Source organism: Bufo bufo, chromosome 5 (genome assembly GCF_905171765.1).
Source record: "Bufo bufo chromosome 5, aBufBuf1.1, whole genome shotgun sequence".
Classification (NCBI taxonomy): domain Eukaryota; kingdom Metazoa; phylum Chordata; class Amphibia; order Anura; family Bufonidae; genus Bufo; species Bufo bufo.
Window position 1 is genome coordinate 379,302,643 of NC_053393.1, and position 17,429 is coordinate 379,320,071.

At 48.5% G+C, this 17,429-nt stretch overlaps 1 long non-coding RNA gene across 1 annotated transcript; it reads right to left on the reverse strand.

Moving 5' to 3' along the window:
* Positions 1-4,939: 4,939 nt before the first annotated feature.
* LOC121001777 lies at positions 4,940-12,382 on the reverse strand. Its single transcript, XR_005779139.1, has 3 exons — positions 12,370-12,382; positions 12,118-12,160; positions 4,940-5,138 (listed from the first exon to the last, which is right to left on the reverse strand). It is a non-coding gene; the product is annotated as an uncharacterized LOC121001777 (long non-coding RNA).
* Between the last annotated feature and the right edge of the window lie 5,047 nt (positions 12,383-17,429).

The window sequence follows — 17,429 nt, forward strand, 5'->3', positions numbered from 1 at the left end:
TGCGATTATATCACAGAGAAATAATAAATGGACTTTTTTATATCTGCAAGGTACTGTCTGTGACACCTTGTAACGGTATGAGTGGTGGCCTAGCCAGTGGCCACAGAACAGTCTGTAGGCCAAACACTCACTGGCTTGCAACTGCGATTTAAATCACAGACAAATAATAAATGGACTTTTTTTTATCTGCAAGGTACTGTCTGTGACACCCTGTATAAATGGCGTGCACACAGTACTGTCTGTGAGCCTGCAGCCTCTCACTGGCTTGCAACTGCGATTATATCACAGAGAAATAATAAATGGACTTTTTTTTATCTGCAAGGTATTGTGAGTGAGACCCTGTAACGGTATGAGTGGTGTCCCCGCCAGTGGCCACAGTACAGTCTGTGGGCCAGACACTCACTGGCTTGCAACTGCGATTTAAATCACAGACAAATAATAAATGGACTTTTTTTTATCTGCAAGGTACTGTCTGTGACACCCTGTATGAATGGTGTGCACACAGTACAGTCTGTGAGCCTGCAGCCTCTCACTGTCTGGCAACTGGCGACTGCGATTATATAAAATAAATATAATAATTGACATTTTTTTATCTGCAAGGTACTGTCTGTGACACCCTGTATAAATGGCGTGCACACAGTACTGTCTGTGAGCCTGCAGCCTCTCACTGGCTTGCAACTGCGATTATATCACAGAGAAATAATAAATGGACTTTTTTTTATCTGCAAGGTATTGTGAGTGAGACCCTGTAACGGTATGAGTGGTGTCCCCGCCAGTGGCCACAGTACAGTCTGTGGGCCAGACACTCACTGGCTTGCAACTGCGATTTAAATCACAGACAAATAATAAATGGACTTTTTTTTATCTGCAAGGTACTGTCTGTGACACCCTGTATGAATGGCGTGCACACAGTACAGTCTGGGAGCCTGCAGCCTCTCACTGTCTGGCAACTGCGATTATATCACAGAGAAATAATAAATGGACTTTTTTATATCTGCAAGGTTTTGTGAGTGAGACCCTGTAACGGTATGAGTGGTGGCCTAGCCAGTGGCCACAGTACAGTCTGTGGGCCAGACACTCACTGACTTGCAACTGGGATTATATCACAGAGAAATAATAAATGGACTTTTTTTTATCTGCAAGGTACTGTCTGTGACACCCTGTATGAATGGTGTGCACACAGTACTGTCTGTGAGCCTGCAGCCTCTCACACACGGGCAGGCAACAGCAATATATATATATATATATATATATATATATAAAAAAAAGCAGACTGATGTACCAGCCCTGGAAAGGGCTTTTTGGGGTGCTGTCAGGACGCTGTCCTTACAGATGATGAGTTTGTGGACACAGAACACTGCCCTAGCTAACGCTTTCCCTATTAAATCAGCAGCAGCAGCACTGTCCCTCCTCTCACTAAGAATGCAGCTTCCGAATGAATCTAAAATGGATGCTGTCCAGTAGGTGGGAGGGTCTGGGAGGGAGGGTCTGCTGCTGATTGGCTGGAATGTGTCTGCTGACTGTGAGGTACAGGGTCAAAGTTTGCTCAATGATGATGTATAGGGGGCGGACCAAACATCGCATATTTTCGTCCGCCGCGGCGAACGCGACCAAGCTATCTTCGCCGGGAACTATTCGCCTGCGAACTATTCGGGACATCTCTAATGACAAGCTTAGATACACATCACATCAGACAGTATAGTGCAAGATATGTTATGCGGTACCACACAGATAGGAGTCTCCACTGTGCTCTCGGGGAAATTGGAGAAAACCTTTGTCAATTCATGCCATACTGCTCCACCATGCATCAAACATAGCAGCAGATAGAAATGTTATGCATTTTGGATGTATAGACACATCTTTCCTCATGGTATGCCATGAGGAAGGATGTGTCTATATATCCGAAATGCATGGCATCTCTATCGGCCGCTATTTTTATTTTACGTAATGTGGATGTTTTTAATGTGTTTTCAATAATGACTAGGGAGTTTTAACACTATGAGTGCCAGAGGATTCATCTGGAGCATGGTGGAGTATTACTTGATGCTAGAAATAGCACTATTATACCAGAAATCATATGCTAGGGAAGAGAACAAGTTACAAGAAGAGATTATGGGGCATTGGCTGCGTGTGCACTGACAGCCACTAACGCTTGGATATCCTCCACATGTAGACACAGGAATGGTTTTGCCTGAAAATTACTATTATTACTGTGTACCTACTAAATTCTTTAAAATTATACCCATTCAGAAAATCTCAGGGATAGTTTTAACTTTGTTTTTATAACTTTTAGTGCTCAAGCTATGATTAACTCTTCTCCCATGTTCCTATTTGTAGTGTTCTTGAGAAAATAAAGAGGAAAAGACTACCTTATAAAAAATGTTGTTCCAGGAGGACTTACAATCTCTGGCTCCCAAGCCTCATTAAAAGTTATCTTTCAACACAGAAGTCTAATACAATAGTTTTGTGGAGCTGGATAAATCCCTGCAATTTTCAAACTCCCTGTAGTGGAGCCCAGCAAGTATTGTCCTTGACTGACTATTATACCTATTGATTAAATCTACACATAGCTGCTATTCTTCATCCAAACATCTCGACTCTTTGACTGTCACAACACGTTTCTCACAATCTCGGATTAGGAAAAAATAAAGTAGGATCTTGTTTAACCTGGATCAGTTATTATTTTTTTTAAAAGCATAAGCTTCTGAAACAATATAACTTCCAAAACAATTACTATTTTGTCATCAGTTTTATTGGAAAGTTGACAGTTAGGATGATCCTGTGCACTAGTCATAAATGAGACTTAAAGATAGAGCAAAGTTTATAGAATCTTGAAGGTTTTGATCCCAACTCCTAAATTAGGTATATTTCTGGCTCAGATTGTGGCGCAAAGGTCCTTTGCGCCGCAATCTGTGACTTCTCCCCGCTTATGCCTAGTCTAAAAAAGAAGCTGTGGCAGGCAGGCCCGTCTCATTCACCATTTTCTATGCCTGTTTTGGACGTAGAAAATGGTCTAAATGTAAGACAACTAGGAAGCTGTCTTACATTTAGAAGTGGCAGAGGATTTGCCGAAGTCTCTGCAGGCGCCTCTTCATAACTTCTGCGGATCCACCACCAGGCATAAGAGTTATTAAGTCCGGTGTCTAAAACACCGGTCTAAATAAATGTGCTCCTTAAAGTAGCCTTAAAAAAGATCTAAAAATGGTCGCATATTGTAGGTGGGTCTAAATCAGCAGCAGGTAGGGCCAACACAAGTAGGTCGGGTCACTAAACCATCAGCTATAGCAATGCATTGGTGGAAGGTGGGGCCAATGCTAAATACAATGGAACACTCCTTTTAGAGAGATGAAGTACCATTATTTTATAGACAGCCCTATAGTGGTATGTGGCAGGCTAGCTCACAGGTAATCAGTGACATACAGGTCTGGAATGCTGAGCTGCTCACCAGCCACCTGGATTTCTGTCTGTAGAGTCAATGCACAATCAAACCCTGGCTGCATCTAAATTAAACTGTAAGTAGTAAGGAATGTTAGGAGTAATCAATTAAGGCAATATACTGCCAATCTGAAGAGTAAAGACTTAAAGAGTAGAAAAACTAAGACTATATTAAAATAAGACCTCTTTAAAGGGGTTAAGCAAGCAGTATACTCAGGGTACGTTATCAATATCTGATCGGCAGTGGTCTGACACTCATAACCCCCACGGTCAGCTGTTGAAGAGGAGGTGGTGCTCCACGCGAGTACTGCTTCCTCTTCATTACACTATGCATCATCTCCCTTGCAGTGGCAGCATAATGCAATTACAAGAACTCCCTCCATTCAAGTAAATGAAGCGAGTGCTTGTAATTACACTGTGCTGCTGCTGCAAGGGAGATGGCGCGCATGGTAATTGTAAAAAAAAAATCACCTGTCCAGGCTCCAGCAGTGCAATCCCCAGCCTCGGCATGGCCACATCTGGAGATACAGGCTGCTGATCCACACCCCCTTGTGACGCAACTCCATATATAGCTATGTCCATATATGGAGCTAGTGCTTGGAGACATCCAGTGTATTTAAATCTAATTTAGCCTCTATTTCTGGCAGGATTCAAACTCACAACCTTCTACATTACAGCCAAGAATCTTAACCACTACACTATAGAACTGCATGAGGACTTACTTTAAAAAATAAAATAAAATATGACACTTCTGCTGTATAGGAATACTTACTAGTATTAAGTAGTCCTATACAACAGAAGTCTCATTTTATTTTTTATTTTTTTAAAGTGCTTGGTCATGTAGTTCTATAGTGTAGTGGTTAGCATTCTGAGTGGTAATGTAGAAGGTTGTAAGTTCAAATCCTGTCAGAAATAGAGGCTAAATTTAATTTAAACATATATATAAGTTTTTAGCCACAATATATTTACATATATTATTATATATTTAGAATATATAATATACTAGCAGAAGGACCTGGCTTCGCACGGGTATATTTCATCTATTTCATTTTATGTTTCCGTGTGTCGTAAAAAGATATCAACAGTACCCGCCATAACAATGATCTCTACAGTACCCGACCCTTTAACAATGACCTCCACAGTGCCCGCCCCTTTAAAAGTGATCTCCACAGTTGCTGCCCCTTTAACATTGACTTCCACAGTGTGCGCCCCTTTAACATTGACCTCCACAGTGCCCACCCCTTTAACAGTGACCTCCACAGTGCCCGTACCTTTAACAATGACAGCATCTTTAAAAGTGACCTGCACACTGCCTGTCCCTTTAACAGTGACCTCCACAGTGCCCGTCATTTAACAGTGACCTCCACAGTGTTTGGCCCTTTAACAGTGACCTCCACAGTGCCCGCCCCTTTAACAGTGACCTCCACAGTGCCTGCCCCTTTAACAGTGCCCGCCCCTTTAACAGGGACCTTCACAGTTCCCGCCCCTTTAACATTGACCACCCCTTTAACAGTGACCTTCATAGTGGCCGCCCCTTTAATAGTGACCTTCACAGTGGCCTCCCCTTTAACAGTGACATTCACAGTGCCCATCTCTTTAACAGTGACCTCCACAGTGCTCTCCCTTTTAACATTGACCATCCCTTTACCAGTGATCTTCATAGTACCCGTCCCTTTCACAGTGACTTCCACAGTGCCTGCCCCCTTTAACAGTGACCTCTGCAGTGCCTGCTCTTTTAACAGTGACCTCCACAATTCCCACCCCTTCAACAGTGACCTCCAAAAGTGACCTCTACAGTGGTTGCCCCTTTAACACTGACCTGTACAGTGCCCGCCCCTTTAATAGTGACTGCCACATGAAAAGTGACCTCCACAATGCTGGCCCCTTTAACAGTGACCTACACAGTGGCTGCCCCTTTAACAGTGACCTCCACAGTGGCTGCCCCTTTAACATTGACCTCCACAGTGCCTGCCCATTTAACAGCGACCTCAACAATTCCCACCCCTTCAACAGTGACCTCCAAAGTGACCTCTACAGTGGTCGCCCCTTTAACACTGACCTGTACAGTGCCCGCTCCTTTAATAGTGCCCACCTATTTAACAGTGACCTCCACAGTGCCCGCCCCTTTAACAGTGACCTACACAGTGGCTGCCCCTTTAACAGTGACCTCCACAGTGGCTGCCCCTTTAACATTGACCTCCACAGTGCCTGCCCATTTAACAGCGACCTCAACAGTGCCCGCCCCTTTAACAGTGACCACATCTTTAACAGTGACCTTCACAGTGCCCTCCCCTTTAACAGTGACTTCCACAGTGCCCGCCCTTTTAACAGTAACCTCCCCTTTAACAGTGACCTCCACAGTGTCAGCGCCTTTAACAGTGACCTCCACATTGCCTATCCCTATAATAGTGCCCGCCCTTTTAACAGTGACCTTCACAGTGCCCGCCCTTTTAACTTTAACCTCCACAGTGCCTGCCCATTTAACAGTGACCTCAACAGTGCCCGCCCCTTTAACAGTGACCCCATCTTTAACAGTGACCTTCACAGTGCCCGCCCCTTTAACAGTGACTTCCACAGTGCCTGCCCTTTTAACAGTGACCTCCACAGTGGCCACCACTTTAACATTGACCACCCCTTTAATAGTGACATTCACAGTGCCTGCCCCTTTAACAGTGACTTCCACAGTGCCCGTCCCTTTAACAGAGACCTCCACAGTGCCAGCCCCTTTAACAGTGACCTCCACAGTGCCTGCCCCTTTAACAGTGACCTCCACATTGCCCATCCCTTTAATAGTTCCCGTCCCTTTAACAGTGACCCCCATAAGTGCCCGCCCCTTTAACAGTGATGTCCACAGTGCCGGCCCATTTAAAAGTGACCTCCATAGTACCTGCCCCTTTAACTGTGACCTCCACAGTGCCCGCCCCTTTAACATTGACCACCTCTTTAAAAGTGACCTTCATAGTGGCCGCCCCTTTAACAGTGACCTTCACAGTGCCCGCCCCTTTAACAGTGACTTCCACAGTGCCCTCCCCTTTAACAGTGACCTCCACAGTGTCTGCCCCTTTAATAGTGACCTCCACAGTGTTTGTCCCTTTAACAGTGACCTCTACAATGCCCACCCTTTTAACAGTGACCGCCCTTTTAACAGTCACCTCCACAGTGCCCGCCACTTTTAACAGTGACCTCTACATTGCCCGTCCCTTTAATAGTGCCTGCCCCTTTAACAGTGACCTCAACAGTCTCCGTTATTTAACAGTCACCTCCACAGTGTTCGCCCCTTTAACAGTCACCTCCACAGTGCCTGCCCATTTAACAGTGACCTTCACAGTGCCCACCTTTTTAACAGTGCCCTTCACAGTGCCCTCCCCTTTAACATTGACCACCCCTTTAACCCCTTAAGGACACAGCCTTTTTACACCTTAGGACCAGGCCATTTTTTGCAAATCTGACCAGAGTCACTTTAAGTGCTGATAACTTTAAAACGCTTTGACTTATCCAGGCCGTTCTGAAGTTGTTTTTTCGTCACATATTGTACTTCATGACACTGGTAAAATGAAGTCAAAAAAAATATTTTTTTTGCACCAAAAAATACCTAATTTAACAAAAATTTGGAAAAATTTGCAAATTTCAAAGTTTCAGTTTCTCTACTTCTGTAATACATAGTAATACCCCCAAAAATTGTGATGACTTTACATTCCCCATATGTCTATTTAATCTTTGAATTGTTTTGGGAATGATATTTTATTTTTTGGGGATGTTATAAGGCTTAGAAGTTTAGAAGCAAATCTTGAAATTTTTCAGAAATTTACAAAAACTCAATTTTTAGGGACCAGTTCAGGTCTCAAGTCACTTTGCGAGGCTTACATAATAGAAACCACCCAAAAATGACCCCATCTAAGAAAGTACACCCCTCAAGGTATTCAAAACTGATTTTACATACGTCGTTAACCCTTTAGGTGTTGCACAAGAGTTATTGGCAAATGGGGATGAAATTTGAGAATTTCATTTATTTGTCAAATTTTCCATTTTAACCCATTTTTTCCACTAACAAAGCAAGGGTTAACAGCCAAATAAGACTGTATCTTTATTGCCCTGACTCTGCCGTTTACAGAAACACCCAATATGTGGCCGTAAACTACTGTACAGTCACACAGCGGGGCTTAGAGTGAAAGGTGCGCCGTTTGGTTTTTGGAGGGCTGATTTTTATGGACCGGTTTATTTACACCGTGTCCTGTTTCAACCCCCCTGATGCCCCCCTGGAGTAGAAACTCCCTAAAAGTGACCCCATCTAAGAAAGTACACACCTCAAGGTATTCAAAACTGATTTTACATACGTCGTTAACCCTTTAGGTGTTGCACAAGAGTTATTGGCAAATGGGGATGAAATTTGAAAATGTAATTTTTTTGCCAAATTTTCCATTTTAACCCATTTTTTCCACTAACAAAGCAAGGGTTAACAGCCAAACAAGACTGTATCTTTATTGCCCTGACTCTGCCGTTTACAGAAACACCCAATATGTGGCCGTAAACTACTGTACGGCCACACAGCGGGGCGTAGAGTGAAAGGTGCGCCGTATGGTTTTTGGAGGGCTGATTTTTATGGACCGGTTTATTTACACCGTGTCCTGTTTCAACCCCCCTGATGCCCCCCTGGAGTAGAAACTCCCTAAAAGTGACCCCATCTAAGAAAGTACACCCCTCATGGTATTCAAAACTGATTTTACATACGTCGTTAACCCTTTAGGTGTTGCACAAGACTTATTGGCAAATGGGGATGAAATTTGAAAATTTCATTTTTTTGCCAAATTTTCCATTTTAACCCATTTTTTCCACTAACAAAGCAAGGGTTAACAGCCAAACAAGACTGTATCTTTATTTCCCTGACTCTGCCGTTTACAGAAACACCCAATATGTGGCCGTAAACTACTGTATGGCCACACAGCGGGGCGTAGAGTGAAAGGTGCGCCGTTTGGTTTTTGGAGGGCTGATTTTTATGGACCGGTTTATTTACACCGTGTCCTGTTTCAACCCCCCTGATGCCCCCCTGGAGTAGAAACTCCCTAAAAGTGACCCCATCTAAGAAAGTACACCCCTCAAGGTATTCAAAACTGATTTTACATACGTCGTTAACCCTTTAGGTGTTGCACAAGAGTTATTGGCAAATGGGGATGAAATTTGAAAATTTCATTTTTTTGCCAAATTTTCCATTTTAACCCATTTTTTCCACTAACAAAGCAAGGGTTAACAGCCAAACAAGACTTTATCTTTATTGCCCTGACTCTGCCGTTTACAGAAACACCCAATATGTGGCCGTAAACTACTGTACGACCACACAGCGGGGCGTAGAGTGAAAGGTGCGCCGTTTGGTTTTTGGAGGGCTGATTTTTATGGACCGGTTTATTTACACCGTGTCCTGTTTCAACCCCCCTGATGCACCCCTGGAGTTGAAACTCCCTAAAAGTGACCCCATTTTGGAAACTAGGGGATAAGGTGGCATTTTTTGGGGGACTATTTTTAGGGTACATATGATTTTTGGTTGCTCTATATTACATTTTTGTGAGGCAAGGTTACCAAAAAATTTTTTGCACCTTTTTTTTTTTCTTGACCGTGTTAATCTGGGGGGTTAGGTCATGGGGTATTTTTCTAGAGGAGATTATTACCGACGCGGCAATACCTAATATGTCTACTTTTAATAAATTATTTTCGTTTTTTTGGGTGTCTCAAGTCTGAGAACCAGTTTTTTTTTCCGATGTCAGTGCTAAATTGGGATATAAATTTAGTACTCCATGGAAGTGTGATACTCCCTGAAGCAACCAATAATGCAGTGGCCCGGATGATCGGGGCACGTGTCACATTGAGTAGTGGTGTCCTTCCGTATCCCCCTCCTGTGACACACTCTGCACCTTTTTTGGGTTCGTCCCTTCTTTCCAGTATGGGGGACCACACCAGGAAAGTGTTGGCCAGGGACGATCCGGGCACCTACAGTTCCCGAGGTACTCCGGCCTGCTCTTTCCCGGTCCGAAAAGATCAGGGCCATGCGGACTGCCTCATAGAACTGGAGGAATGTCCCCGTGCTGCCAGCGCTTCGGGATAGTACAAAAGAGTTGTACATGGCAACCTGCACCAAGTAGACCGCAACTTTTTTGTACCATGTCCGGGTTTTGCGCATGGCGTTATATGGCTTGAGGACTTGATCCGAGAGATCAACTCCTCCCATATACCGATTGTAGGCGACGATACAATTGGGCTTGAGGACCGTTGCCGCGGTACCTCGCACAGGGACAGGGGTGATGCCGTTACCATGAATTGTGGACAGCATAAGGACATCCCTCTTGTCCTTATACCTGACCAGCAACAGGTTTCCAGTGGTAAGGGCACGGGTCTCACCCCTGGGGATAGGTACCTGGAGGGGGAGGGCAGGGAGGCCGCGTTGATTTTTTCGCACGGTCCCACAACCGAACGTGGATCTGGCGGCAAGGGACTGGAACAAGGGGATACTGGTATAAAAGTTATCCACGTACAGGTGGTAACCCTTATCCAGCAGTGGGTACATAAGGTCCCACACAAGTTTCCCGGTAACACCCAGAGTGGGGGGACATTCTGGGGGTTGAATCCGGGAATCTCGCCCCTCTTATATACGAAATTTGTAAGTGTACCCTGAGGTACTCTCACAAATTTTGTATAGCTTTACGCCATACCTCGCCCGCTTGGAGGGCACATACTGGCAGAAAATGAGTCTCCCCTTGAACGCAATGAGAGACTCATCAACTGCGACCTCCCTTCCAGGTACATAGGCCTCCATGAATTTGGCCCCAAAGTGATCGATGATCGGCCGTATCTTATACAGACGGTCATGGGCAGGATCACCTCGGGGTGGACATGCTGCATTATCGGAATAATGCAGACATTTCCGGATGGCCTCAAACCGGGAGCGTGTCATGGCTGTACTGTAAAGTGGGGTCTGGTATAGGACGTCCCCACTCCAGTACAGCCTGACACTGGGTTTCTTGACCAGGCCCATATGCAGCACGAGGCCCCAAAATGTCCTCATTTCGGCTGCACTGACCGGCGTCCAGCCACCGGGCCTGGCCAAAAAGGAGCCCGGGTGTTGAGCGACGAACTGTTGGGCGTACAGATTCGTCTGCTCCACCATCAGATTTACCAGTGGGTCACTGAAAAAATGACGAAAAAAGTCATATTCAGTGTAGCCCACTGTGGAAATCTGGATTCCTGATTGGCCTACAAAATCAGGAATCACGGGCTCGTATCGCTCTGGGCTACACCAGACAAGTTCACCGGCAGGGTGCTCCGGTGGATTTAACTGGTGGGCCGGGAAACCAGTACGAGCCCCAGAGCTGCTCGTACTAGGCTGGGCCACAGGGTCCCTAACATGGCGGTCCCCTTGCTCCGCCTGGTGGCGTCTCCGCCGCCTTGGGGGCTCATCATCATCGCTAGATGATGAGGAGGACGCGGATGACAACAGGAAAGTGGGGTCATCCTCGTCCTCACTGGGACTCTCGGAGTCGGAGGCAAGCTGGGCGTATGCCTCCTCGGCCGAGAACATCCGGCGGGCCATAGGGGAGTGTGTGTCTGCGTGTATATGTGCGTGTGTGTAACTCTTTATTTTGTGTGCGTGTGTGTGGGGGCACGGGTGTTCACGAACTCACCCTAAAACTAAAAAAAAACAAAAAAAACAACTAACTAAAAAAAGGGCAAAAAATGTGAAAAAAAAAATTCAAAACCGCTGATCAACCGTCCGAAGTTGATCAGCGGTGAGGTGTGCGATGCGCTAACAGTGGCCGGACACTAAGTGCCGGCCACAGTCAGCGTACACCAAAAAATAAAAAATAAAATAAAAAAATGCACCCCAAAAAAGGTGGGGGGGGGGGGGTCAGGTGGTGGGGGGGGGGAAGTGGCAGCACCTCTGGGGGGTCTAGGGTCACACAGCTGTGCTGTGGACCCCAGACACCCTAACTTAGGGTGATGCAATCAAAGTTCAGAAACTAACTTTCCCTTTTTTTTCCCTGCCTAAACCAAACTTTCCCTGTGCTGTCCCTATGTACCTGATGGGGGGTGCTGGGGCACAGATCGGGTCCTGGGGCAGAGATCGGGTCCTGAGGGTGCTGGCAGCGATGGCAGACGCACGTGCAGGCAGCTCCTCTCTCCTCCGGCTCCGGAACACAAAAGGAGGAGGAGAGGAGCGCCTTCCTCTTTTGAATCTGCCGCCGGACCGCCCACAGACCAATCAGAAAGCGATCCTGAGTGGTGATGTCACCATCACCACTCAGGATCGCTGGATGGTGATTGGAGGAGTGAAATCACACCACCATCACCATCCTGTTTCGGGTTATCGGGTCTTCAGAGACCCGAATATCCCGGAAACGCAGAAAACCGCAGGTCTGAATTGACCTGCGGTTTTCTGCGATCGCCGACATGGGGGGGTCACAGGACCCCCCGACGCATTTGCCCCAGGTGCCTGTTCAATGATTTGAGCAGGCACCGGGTTCCGATCACCGCCGGCCGAGCGGCAGTGATCGGAACCATTCATGACGTACCGGTACGTCATGTGTCCTTAAGTACCAGGACACCATGACGTACCGGTACGTCATGTGTCCTTAAGAGGTTAACAGTGACCTTCACGGTGGCCGCCCCTTTAACAGTGACCTCCACAGTACCCGCTACTTTAACAGTGACTTCCACAGTGCCCGCCCCCTTTAACAGTTACCTCTGCAGTGCCTGCCATTTAACAGTGACCTCCACAATTCCCGCCCCTTTAACAGTGACCTCCAAAGTGACCTCCACAGTGGTCGCCCCTGTAATACTGACTTCCACAGTGCCCGACCCTTTAACAGTGACCTGTACAGTGCCCGCCCCTTTAATAGTGACTGCCACTTGAAAAGCGACCTCCACAGTGCTGGCCCCTTTAAAAGTGACCACCCCTTTAACAGCGACCTTCACAGTGCCCACCTATTTAACAGTGACCTCCACAGTGCCCTCCCCTTTAACAGTGACCTACACAGTGGCTGCCCCTTTAACATTGACCTCCACAGTGGCCGCCCCCTTAACATTGACCTCCACAGTGCCTGCCCCTTTTAACAGTGACCTCCACAGTGCCCGCCCGTTTAACAGTGACCTCCACAGTGCCCGCCCCTTTAACATTGACCTCCAAAGTGCCAAACCCATTTAACCGCCTCCGGACCGCCTAACGCAGGATCGCGTTCCGGAGGCGGCAGCCCTGCGCACAGTCACGCATATATGCGTCATCTCGCGAGACGCGAGATTTCCTGTGAACGCGCGCACACAGGCGCGCGCGTTCACAGGATCGGAAGGTAAGCGAGTGGATCTCCAGCCTGCCAGCGGCGATCGTTCGCTGGCAGGCTGGAGATGCGATTTTTTTAACCCCTAACAGGTATATTAGACGCTGTTTTGATAGCAGCATCTAATATACCTGCTACCTGGTCCTCTGGTGGTCCCTTTTGTTTGGATCGACCACCAGAGGACACAGGTAGCTCAGTAATATGTAGCACCAAGCACCACACTACACCCCCCCTGTCACTTATTAACCCCTTATTAACCCCTTATTAACCCCTGATCACCCCTGATCACCCCATATAGACTCCCTGATCACCCCCCTGTCATTGATCACCCCCTGTCATTGATCACCCCCTTGTAAGGCTCCATTCAGACGTCCGTATGATTTTTACGGATCCACTGATACATGGATCGGATCCGCAAAACACATACGGACGTCTGAATGGAGCCTTACAGGGGGGTGATCAATGACGGGGGTGATCACCCCATATAGACTCCCTGATCACCCCCCTGTCATTGATCACCTCCCTGTCATTGATCACTCCCCTGTAAGGCTCCATTCAGACGTCCGTATGTTTTTTACAGATCCACGGATACATGGATCGGATCCGCAAAACACAAACGGACATCTGAATGGAGCCTTATAGGGGGGTGATCAATGACAGGGGGGTGATCACCCCATATAGACTCCCTGATCACCCTCCTGTCATTGATCACCCCCCTGTAAGGCTGCATTCAGATGTCCGTATGTTTTTTACGGATCCACGGATACATGGATCGGATCCGCAAAACACATACGGACATCTGAATGAAGCCTTATAGGGGGGTGATCAATGACAGGGGGGTGATCACCCCATATAGACTCCCTGATCACCCCCCTGTCATTGATCACCCCCCTGTCATTGATCACCCTCCTGTCATTGATCACCCCCCTGTAAGGCTCCATTCAGATGTCCGTATGTTTTTTACTGTCATGGTCTTACCTGCTTGCTGCTCTCCTTCGTTTGACATGTGCTGGCGGCCATCTTGGTTTCTGGGTTTCTTGTAGCCTTCCACCCTGCGGCTCCTCCTTCCCCTGGGAGGAGCTGGATGCCTAGCTTATATATATAGGAGGTCTGTGGCTTCAGTTCCTTGCTTGGTCCTCTTGTGTTCACATGCTTCTAAGACTGCTGCTGCTTCTGGTTCCTGATCCTGGCTTCGTCTGACTACCCTGCTGGTTCCTGATCCTGGCTTCGTCTGACTACCCTGCTGGTTCCTGATCCTGGCTTCGTCTGACTACCCTGCTGGTTCCTGATCCTGGCTTCGTCTGACTACCCTTCTGGTTCCTGACCTCTGGCTTCGCAAAGACTCTGCTCGGTTTCACCATCCGTTTGGACTTTTGCTTTACAGCTTTATTTTCAATAAAGCCTTCTTATTTTCATTTATCTCTTGTTGTACGTCTGGTTCATGGTTCCGTGACATTAGGACCAAGCCATGAATTCTGACGGTACAGGGCCATCCTCGCTACCCACGCTGGTTGCCAGACTTGATCAGCAGGATCACCTGTTGGGTCGGTTCGCTGTGGCGTTGCAAACCCTGCTTGAACGCACGGCTCATTTCGCTCCCGTTGCCGATGGGTCGGTTGTCGCTCCTGGGCTCGCTCCTACTGCCGCTCCGGTTGTTGCGCCAGAGTCTACCCCGACACCTGTTGTTGCGCCTGCGGTGTTTCGGGGTATGACCGGTTCTGCCCCTCTTCCACAACGCTTTGGGGGAGAGCCAACTCAGTGCCGAGGTTTCCTTAACCAGGTGGGCATTTATTTCGAGTTGCTGCCACATGCCTTTCCTACTGAGAGATCAAAGGTGGGCTTCTTGATCTCGCTGCTCTCGGACAAGGCCTTGGCCTGGGCCAGCCCTTTATGGGAGAACAACAATCCGGTGGTTGCCGAGTTTTCCGGTTTTGTTGCTTCTCTTCGGAAGGTATTCGATGTACCGGCTCGTGCTGCCTCTGCTGCGAAGCTCCTTATGTCCATCAGACAGGGTTCACGATCCGTAGCTGAATACGCCATTGAGTTTCGTACCCTGGCAGCAGAGGTGGGCTGGAATAATGAGGCTCTGGTCGCTGCTTTCTCTCATGGTCTCTCGGATGCCTTGAAGGATGAGGTTGCAGCTAAGGACCTACTAGTTGAGCTCGAGTCTCTTATTTCTTTCCTGATTTTGATTGACACCAGACTCAGGGAGAGACCTTCCTTTAAGGAGAACCTGCGGAGGTCTTCTAACAGATTGGTGCCTACGTTTGCTGTCCCACCCGTGCCTCCCTCTCCTCCCACGCCTCCTGGGGATGACTTGTCTGGGGGTGAACCCATGCAGCTGGGGTTTGCTCGCCTGTCCGAGGGGGAGAGGGCACTCCGGAGACGCGAGGGCCGATGCATGTACTGTGGTCTCGGTGGGCATTTTCGGTTGGCATGTCCGAACCGTCCGGGAAACGCTCGTACCCTGAGATCCTGTCGGGGGCAGATCTTGGGTGGAGTCTCCTCGTCCCCGGTTTCCCGTGTTGACAAACCACTGATCACTGTTGTCCTCTCCTGGGTCGGGGGCTCGGTGACGACCCAGGCGTTGGTGGACTCTGGTGCTGGTGGTTTGTTCATTGATAGTGTGTTCGCTGCCGCCAATTCCATTCCTCTGCAGGCTCGAGGTTCCCCACTGGCTCTTGAGGCGATAGACGGCAGACCCCTTCTGCCGCCACACGTGACTCATGAGACCCTTCCAGTGGGGATAGCCATTGGTGCCGTTCACAGAGAGTCGGTCTGCCTCCAGGTTATTTCGTCTCCACACTACTCGGTGGTCTTGGGGTACCCCTGGCTCCAGAAGCATAATCCGACTTTCGATTGGAGATCGGTCGAGATCCTCTCGTGGTCACCGCAGTGTGGGGCTAGTTGCATCCATGGGTCTGTCAAGTTGCTGTGTACTTCCTCGGACTCTCTGTTGCCTCCTGAATACGAGGAGTACCGGGATGTATTCGATAAGGTGCGCGCGGTTGCCCTACCTCCGCACCGCCCATACGATTGTGCCATAGAGTTACAATCTGGTGCCGTTCCTCCTCGTGGCAAAGTCTATCCACTGTCGGTAGCGGAGAATGAGGCCATGGAGGAGTACGTGAGGGAGGCGCTTTCACGCGGACACATTCGCAAATCTTCGTCCCCGGCAGGGGCTGGATTTTTCTTTGTGAAAAAGAAGGGCGGTGAGTTGAGGCCTTGCATCGATTACAGGGGTCTCAATCGCATCACGATCAAGAACGCTTACCCGATACCCTTGATTTCCGAGCTGTTCGATCGCCTTAAAGGGGCCACGGTCTTTACCAAACTCGACCTGAGGGCGGCATATAACCTGGTAAGGATCAAGGCGGGCGATGAGTGGAAGACCGCGTTTAACACCAGGACCGGTCATTACGAATCCTTGGTTATGCCCTTTGGGTTGTGCAATGCGCCCGCAGTCTTTCAGGAATTCATCAACGATGTTTTCCGTGACCTGTTGCAGCAGTGTGTGGTAGTCTATTTGGATGACATCTTGGTATATTCTGAATCCATGGAGGCCCACATTCTGGATGTCAGACGAGTGTTGCAACGGTTACGAGAGAACAAGCTGTTCGGTAAGCTTGAGAAATGCGAATTTCACCGATCCCAGGTAACCTTCTTAGGTTACATAATTTCCGCTGAGGGGTTCTCCATGGATCCTGAGAAGGTTTCGGCTGTCTTACAGTGGCCCCAGCCCAGTGGTCTTCGTTCCCTGCAGCGCTTTTTGGGCTTCGCCAATTATTATCGGAAGTTCATCAGGGACTTTTCCATGCTGGCCAAGCCTCTCACGGATCTGACCAGGAAGGGCAGTAATTCCCAGGTCTGGCCGCTCGAGGCCATCCGAGCTTTTGAGGCCCTAAAGTCCGCCTTTGTGTCGGCTCCGATTCTGTCGCATCCCAACCCTGGGTTGCACTTTGTCCTCGAGGTGGACGCGTCTGAGACGGGAGTAGGCGCCCTTCTGTCTCAGCGTAGAACACCAGAGGGTCCTCTGCTTCCTTGTGGGTTTTACTCCCGGAAACTGTCTTCGGCGGAGTGCAACTATCAGATTGGTGACAGGGAGTTATTGGCCATCGTGCAGGCCCTTAAAGAATGGAGGCACTTGCTCGAGGGTTCGGTGGTTCCGGTTCTCATCCTGACGGACCACAAGAATCTGACCTACCTTTCTGAGGCCAAGAGATTGACACCACGTCAGGCCAGATGGGCTCTGTTCTTGTCACGTTTTAATTACGTGGTCTCCTACCTACCCGGTTCCAAGAACATCAGGGCGGATGCCTTATCACGGCAGTACTCCCAGCTGTCCAGGGAGGAGTCGATTCCGACTTCGGTCATACCTCCGAATCAGATCCTGGCCGCCATTCGCACCAGCCTGACCTCTCCCCTGGGTGAGCAGATTTTGGCGGCTCAATCTGGTGCTCCCTCTGGGAGACCCAACGGCAGATGCTTTGTGCCTGAGGAGTTGCGCACTCGGTTGTTGCGAACCTACCATAACTCCAAGACCGCGGGGCATCCTGGAAAGAATCAGCTGTCCTGGGCTGTTTCACGTCTGTTCTGGTGGCCTTCCCTACGTTCCGACATCGCCGCATATGTAGCGGCATGCTCCGTTTGTGCCCAGAGTAAGTCCCCTCGGCACCT